The following is a 7,772-nucleotide window of genomic DNA, read 5'->3' on the forward strand; positions in this document are numbered from 1 at the left end:
AGAGACACTTCATCAAAAAAAACAAAAGACCAAGACAGAGCAGTCCGTGGCTTTGAAAGGCACAGGGAGTGGTGGGCTTTAAAACGTTGCTTGCAAATACCTCTCCTAAAAGGTAAGAATTATGAATAATAGCTCAAAAGAGAGGGTAGAAAGCAATATCTGATGGGAAGGACGCAGACACAAGCTAAAAAAAAGAAGCACTTGCCTGGCTCCCAACCAGGTGTTGTGTCTTAGCTTGTTTAAAAATAGTTCTGGTTGTGTTTAATTAGTTATGACAAAAGATCCTCAAAGAATGTATCAGTTCAAGCCTCAAGTTTGCCTACAGTATTTCACCTTTCTTCAGGAAAAAAAAGTCTGAATGAGATATAAAAACTTGAAAAATATAGTATGAAAGTTCCTGCCTTAATGAAATATTAAAAATGCATCAGGAATACTGTTCTGGCATTAAAAATAAACAATAACATTTCTTCCTAGTTACGGTTCACTTCAATTCTTTAAAAATTAATTATTACCTCTTTAAATATTTGATTAAATTAGATTTGGGTGGGTTATCGCTATCCACAAAATACATGGTGTTGTGTATAAATTTGCTTTCTCCAGTTTCTGACATGTACAGGCATGTTGTACAATTGTTTGATTATTGGAAAACTAAATCCAGTGACTCTGTTTTGGCAGTTTGCACACTATATGCTATTGAATCCTACCACTTTGAATGAGAATGCAGCATTACGTTAGAAATCTCTAATAAAAGAGCAAAAGTAAAGCAGCAGAATTACACATTATGTGATATTTGGGATTTTCACATCGTATCTTATCGTGTTGCTATATCTCAGGCTCTAAAAAGAACACATTATTTTTAATAATGGTTAATTAGGATTTGGGGATAATAGCTTAGAAATTTCTAGGCATATAAAGACTATTCTGCTCTCAATGCATGAGGATTTATGAGTGTAACTACTTAGATAGCAAGGGGAGAATAAACCCTCCAGCATGTCCTAAGAGAGGTAAGACAATTATTTCTCAAGCATTACGATAAAAGTAATTTAGTATGTCCAACTGGATAAATAAAGAACGTGGCTGCATGAGCACAGTGGCTGATACAGTTATAAAACAATAGTTTGAGTGAACACCTGGAAGTGTCCAAGGCCAGACTGGACAGGGCTTGGAGCAACCTGGTCTAGTGGAAGGTGTCCCTGCCCATGGCGAGGGGTGGAGTGAGATGAGCTTTAAAGGTCCCTTCCAAACCAAACCATTCTGTGATCCTGTGATAACAATTTTCTCAAGTTCTTCCTGTCTTCCCTTTCTGCCCACGTTTGCAAAGGGAATTAGGGATCCCGGAATGCCAGCTTGGCAATCTGTTTTCCCACATGACTAAACGGTTGAACAGCAGGAAAAGTTCCCTCAATAATTTTTCTTCTGATCCCCTGGAACAGAAGGTTTGAGGGTTAAGAGGCAGGTTGTCAGTCCCTGGCCTCTGTAGCAGTGTTGTTAAGAGGAAAACACAGAGGAGAAGGGTTTGTTTTGGCACTGGGGATGAGGATAGATACCAGATAGGAGTGAAGCTGAGAGCCACTGTTCGATCTGCACAGACCAGAGAGGAGTCAGAAAGAGTTTTGGTCATTAGAGATCAGAACCAGATTTAAACATGTCATGAAGGAGATAAAAAAGAATCTGCATTTTCTAGCCCACAGCCACCTGAATTTTACTTATCAAACTTGATTATTTAATTATTTATTTGTCTTTATCAAGAAAAAATACATTCAGGCTTCGTGGCTGAAACATGTGAAAAGATCATGAAATCCTAGAATGGTTTGGGATAGAAGGGACCTTAAAGGTCATCTAGTACCAACTCCCCTGCCATGGGCAGGAACACCTTCCACTAGATCAAGTTGTTCCAAGCCCCATCCGAAGTGGTGGATGTATATTTTCGGATACAGGCATATTTTTTCAAACATCAGCTGATGTGGCAATTTACCTGAAATCAAATATTCTGAGATTCACAGTGGGCTTTCCATTTCATGCCTTGTCCAGAAGGCAATGATTGAGTTTGAAACAAACAAGAGCATTTGGGTTTGGGGGTTTATAACTCTCTTCTTTCAACTATACTGAAAATATCCAACTTAATCCTCGGAAAGCCAACATTAAAAAAAAAATAAAAATCCAGCCTTCCCTTTAGATTAGAATCACAATCTCACAATGCCAACATCTGGTCCTGAGGACGCAGGATGGCTGCTTTGAAAGGATAATTGACTTTGTGGCGAGGTGCTCTGTTCATTGTTCAGATATTGTGGATGACACTTCCTCTCCACTTGCTCCACAGCCCAGGGAACGCTTCCGCTTCGCTCCACGATGGAATAGCACAGGGAGTGCTCTTGTATGGGCTGATACAAAAGACTTGCAGTGCAAACTGATCATTCCTTGAGGCTGCATAAAAAAATACTTTGCAAAACCATATAAAAATTGTGAAAACTGAATTAATCTCAAAAGCTAAGGTGGTTTTTTTTTTCTTTACAGATTTTAAATGGAAAACATTGTTTTGGCTTTTAATGATAGAGTTTGGGGGGTTTACTAGTTACATATGCCTTAAAATACTGCACATTGCATTAAAAACTAAAGGAACAAAACTGAGGTTTATATCAGAATAAAAATACATGTTTTCAGATAAGTGTTCCTCCACATCTGTCATCAGCATCCCACACTTTTCCTCACTGGCTGTACAGAGCCTTCAGGCTTCAGACTTCAAACATCTGTTTAACTGCTAAGGTGAGTAGGATTTCCTGACTCATTATGCATCCTTTCATTCACTAAAATGCCCAAATGAATTTCATCACTTCTACTTTGAAGGAAGGAAGCCAGGAAAAGCCAAATTAGGGCAAGGATGGGACTTGGAGCAACCTGATCTAGCGGAAGGTGTCCTTGCTCACAGCAGGGGCTGTAACTAGGTGGTCTTTTGGGTCTTCCAACCCAAACCATTCTAGGATTCTAGGATTCTGTGACTCAGGATGTAAACTTTCAATCACCTGGACCTGACTGCAGGACTCAGCTGCCTGCATTTGTGTAGTTTTACTTTTAGGGTTTTTTTTTTTGGGTTTTCTTTCCAGCCTGAGATGCTGAACTTTGCAGAAAGATTGAGTTATTGGCATGAACTGCTCCCATCTCTCGAAGTAGCACAGGCTGCTCAAACTAAAATAGAACTAGAGTGGACTGAAGAGGCTGAACGAGCCATTCATCCCCCCTTCCCTCTGAAGCAGAGACATCCAAATAATAACAGTGAAATCCGGAGAAACAGCAACTATCTTGAGGAGAATGAGAAAGAAAGTGTCTGGAAAACCATCCTGCAGATTGAAAACTCTCTTCCTGCTTCAGAGCCATCCTCGGGTGCTTCAGCTTAACAGCTATAGACAGCACAGAGGCACTCAGAGCAGTAGGGCAGGAAGCTGGGCACAGGCAATAGTGTAGGAAAAATGTTTTCATGATTACATATGTAATAATCCCAGCTCCATTTGCATATTTTGATTTTGCTATTCACTAAAGTTGGGTCCCTGAGGCACTTTGTAAGGTCACCTGGGGGACACCGGGAAGAGGCAACAGGGAGAGCTCACCCTTGGCCAAGAAACTTGCCCAAAAGTGGAAATAAATTGTTCCTGTTTGAGGAAAAAATAAAAAGGAAAGGAGAAAAAAAAAAAGCAGCACAGCTTTGGATGGGAAGACTGTTTCCACAGCCAAGAAGAATTATTTAAGTTGGCTAATACAACACGGCCAGTTGATCCCTTGCCTTTCATATTCCTACTTGCCTGCCTGCCTCCTCCTTGGGACTGTCTGAAGGAAGGGAAGGAGCAGACAGATGTTCCTGGCCTGTGCTGGTGGGGGATCAGGGACACATCAGAGCTTCTTGTCTCTTTTCAGAGCCACCCAGCTGGGAATCGTGACTCACAGCTGGGTCACCAGAGTCTTCCCATCAACCTGGGAAAATGATGGATTCTCAAAACATTTGCAACTGCAAAAGAAAGGGAAAAAGAATTAGAAAAAAAAAAAAAAAGAAAAAGAAAAAAAAGAGACAGAACAAATTTACATTAAAGGAAAAATTGTTCATCCTCTCTGCTCCTTCTACTGCTTTTTGTTGTCTTTGGAGAGACAGGCTGGTAAGGAGATGGTTACTTTGTCCCCTGAGCTCCTCCAGCTCCCAGCAGTGGGACAGCTGCCAACCATTCCTTGTCTATGTCTTGGATAAGGCCTTGAAGGACTTTGGAAAAGGTTCTGTAGTGATAGGACAGGGGTAGGGTTAGGTTAGAGATTAGGAAACAATTCTTGGCTGTGAGAGTGGTGAGGCCCTGGCACAGGTTGCCCAGAGAAGCTGTGGCTGCCCCTGGATCCCTGGAAGTGTCCAAGGCCAGGTTGGAGCAACCTGGGCTAGTGGAAGGTGTCTCTGCCCATGGCAGGGGGTTGGAATAGATGGCCTTTAAAAGTCCTTCCCACCCAAGCCATTCTGTGATTCCATGAAAACTAAAGAAAGGATTTTCTTTCCTTTAAGTACTGGCACTTGTGGAACAGGATGCTCAGAGTTTTCAGTTCCACTGCGAGGATAAATCCACAGTAGGTGAAATAATGCCACTACCCATTGTTAGGCATTACCTTGAATTATGTATAATTCGGATGAATAAGAAAAATCTAAACTTATGTGGCTTTATTTCATTGTAAAATGGATCTACAAGTCCTTGGGCTACTGAAGGGAGCGGGGTCCATAAGGCCAATAGGGGTTGTCTCTTCTTTTTCCATCACCTTCAGGTACAAAAGGAATCAGAGAAGATTTACCAGGAAAAGGAAGGGGCTGATGAAGAAGAATGAGGACAAGAATGTTACCCCTTTCTGTCTAAAGGATAATTTGCATTCAGTTCCTCACAGGACAGTAAATGAGTGGCAAAACTGTGGGAAAACTTCCCCCATGGCTGATGGCTCAGGATGCAGCAGATCCCCAATTTTTTCCTCCACCTCTCCTCCCCAACTGTGTGAAACACCACCCCAGCCTGAACCCATCACACCATTCCTCTTTGTATCTCTCTGCAGCTCATATTTCCTTCATTCTCACACTGTACTTAAAATCAACACATAATTTATCTTTTTTTTTTTTTCTTCTGTAGGAACACTTTTACTCTACCGTATTCATCCCAGAGAAGGAGAAATTTTTTAATGTAATATTTTCTGGCAGTGTTCATTCTTGTATCCTTTTCCTTTTGACAGGCAGGCTTCCTCTGATCCATTCAGAAATAAAGCATAAATGATATCACATCACAGTTACTAGTATTTCTTTACTTATATATTTCCTTTTTTTATGGTGTTTTCTCTTGGGACCTCCTTTTCCAACAACATGTTCTGCTATCAGCAGGTTAGATCCAGGAACAGAAAGATAGTTAAGAGAGCAGACCTTAAAGTTAGTGGTCTTTAATAAAAGTGCAAAATAGGAACTGTGTGGCACGATACACAATAATTAATACTTTTTAAAAAATACAACAAAGACAAAAAGGGCTAAAAATGTCCTTTCATACAATAAATCTGCAGAGGTTTCCCACCACAATGCTGAAGAGATTTTTGTCTTACTTATTCTCAGATGAAGTTAATGTAGTCACTTATCTCTTTCCTCCTGTTGTCCTTTACATCCTTCCCACAGACATTCTTTCTCTTCTTTCCTGCAACCAAAACTCACCTCAGTTACTTCTGTCCCACCTTAGTCAAGCACAAAACCCCAAAACCCACCTGCAATCTCAAGTCCCCAAAGCCCATGAGAGGAGTGAGACCTTCTTTGTTTGAAGTGTTGGGATATTTTATCTTATTTTTATTTATTTTTACATATTTGAAGATAAGACTTTTTCCAGGGGATACCACTCAGTGCTGTAATTAATTACCTGGTTTGCTTTATGCAGAATTTTTCTCTTAATGGGTGGTAATAAGAACTGGAAGTCAGCTCAGAGATGTAACTCTGTGTCTTCTGGAAGTGATCTGACTGTTGGATCAGGGTGTCCCTGGCACATTTGTAGAACAAATTCATATGTCGGCTTCCACAAAGCACTGGTGGTGCCTGAGCTTGGCAGCTCTTCCATTCTACTGCAAGTGAAACAAAATCCAGACTTTAAATCCAGCCTCTTCAGTCTGTTCCAAGACTGAAATTTAAACATGGAGATCAGAGGCCACCTCTCCAATGTTGGTTCTGGTTAATCAAGAGCTCAAATGGACTCCTTTTTCAGATGGGGATTGGATATTTCTGAAACCTTGAAAACTTATATTTATTTCTTTTTTTTTAATTCTATTCAATGTGCCAAAGACGTTTGGAGAAGTATTGATCTCTTGTGGTTTCCATAATTTAAAGCATCTCCTGGATCAGGTAATCTCAACAGACTGGCACATCCACCTGGGCCAAAATTTCATGCTTTATGTGTATATATTGCATAAAGTGAAACGTGTTCACAACAGATTTGCTTAGCTGGCCCCACATTAATTGCTGCTGTGCCTACAGAAACTTCACCAGACACAGACTGAACACTGGGTTTCGTTTAATCAAGCTCCTAATTTGCATCTTGTATAAAGTTTCAGCTTATGACTGATTTGAAAAGGCTGCCCTGTCCCCAGAGGGTTGATACATGATATTTTACAGGGCATGATAAATAATATTTTTAAAACTTAAATAAACAAGGTCTCTGAGTGTTTTTCCCTGAAAAGTTTTCCTACATTTATGACAATTTAAATATGCCCCTGGAGAGCCAAACCATGAAGATAAAGAATACAGGACCAGACAAGGGAGGACTTGCATTTTGAACACAAAGACATTCAAAAGAAGACAAATCCTGACATTTGCCCCCTTTTTGGATGACCAAAAAAATACATAAATAAATTACTAAATAAGCTTATTGTAGGCTCATTCTGCTTTTTCATATACCTACAGCAAAAAATGAGTCACATTTTAATGCATGAAAACCAGGTGACAACATATTTGAATCTTGTATAAAATAATGAGCTGTATTTTCCTTTGAGATGTGTCAAAATAAAATACCACTGGGAGAAAGTGTGTCTTACTGAATCCTTTATAATAGGCAACATAACCAGCAATGTGTGAAACCAGAGAAATTCAAACCCACACACTAAGAATCACCTCTAAAAGGTGGAAGGAGTGGGTTATCTTTTAATTCTTTTTGGCTCTTCCTATTAGGATAGGTCAGGGAAAGGAGAATCCTCAGAAAGATTTTGGGATCCATCAGGAAAGTAGTTGTTTTACAGCAGATGTTGGTATTTTGGGGAATGTAATGACCACCAGAGTGTACAAACCCGGAGTGGAGCTGACTGAGCACAATCAGGCAGATCTTGGAACTCAGTCTGATATGACCAACTGGGTTTTGGGGGTTTGTACTTATTACAAACTCTGCTGGTTTTGCATGGGGGGAAAAAAAAAGGTTGTGTTGTATATGAGCACATGAACCAAGAATGAATGAAACACACCTATGGATCTGCCCGTGGCAGAGGCCTCCAAATGCCTCACTGAAATGGAAAACAAACAAATAAAACTCAAATAAAATAAACAAAACTGAGAAAGGGGAAGGGGAAGGGGAAGGGGAAGGGGAAGGGGAAGGGGAAGGGAAAGGGAAAGGGAAAGGGAAAGGGAAAGGGAAAGGGAAAGGGAAAGGGAAAGGGAAAGGGAAAGGGAAAGGGAAAGGGAAAGGGAAAGGGAAAGGGAAAGGGAAGGAAAGGAAAGGAAAGGAAAGGAAAGGAAAGGAAAGGAAAGGAAA

The 7,772-nt window shown here is 40.4% G+C and overlaps 1 long non-coding RNA gene across 1 annotated transcript; it reads right to left on the reverse strand.

The window, feature by feature from the left end:
• Positions 1-4,162: 4,162 nt before the first annotated feature.
• On the reverse strand, positions 4,163-6,209 carry LOC113953296. The gene is made up of 3 exons (XR_003529828.1): positions 5,901-6,209; positions 5,596-5,684; positions 4,163-4,257 (listed from the first exon to the last, which is right to left on the reverse strand). It is a non-coding gene; the product is annotated as an uncharacterized LOC113953296 (long non-coding RNA).
• Positions 6,210-7,772: the final 1,563 nt, after the last annotated feature.

This window comes from Corapipo altera, unplaced genomic scaffold, assembly GCF_003945725.1.
Source record: "Corapipo altera isolate COAL_440 unplaced genomic scaffold, ASM394572v1 68, whole genome shotgun sequence".
In the NCBI taxonomy this organism is placed as follows: Eukaryota; Metazoa; Chordata; class Aves; order Passeriformes; family Pipridae; genus Corapipo; species Corapipo altera.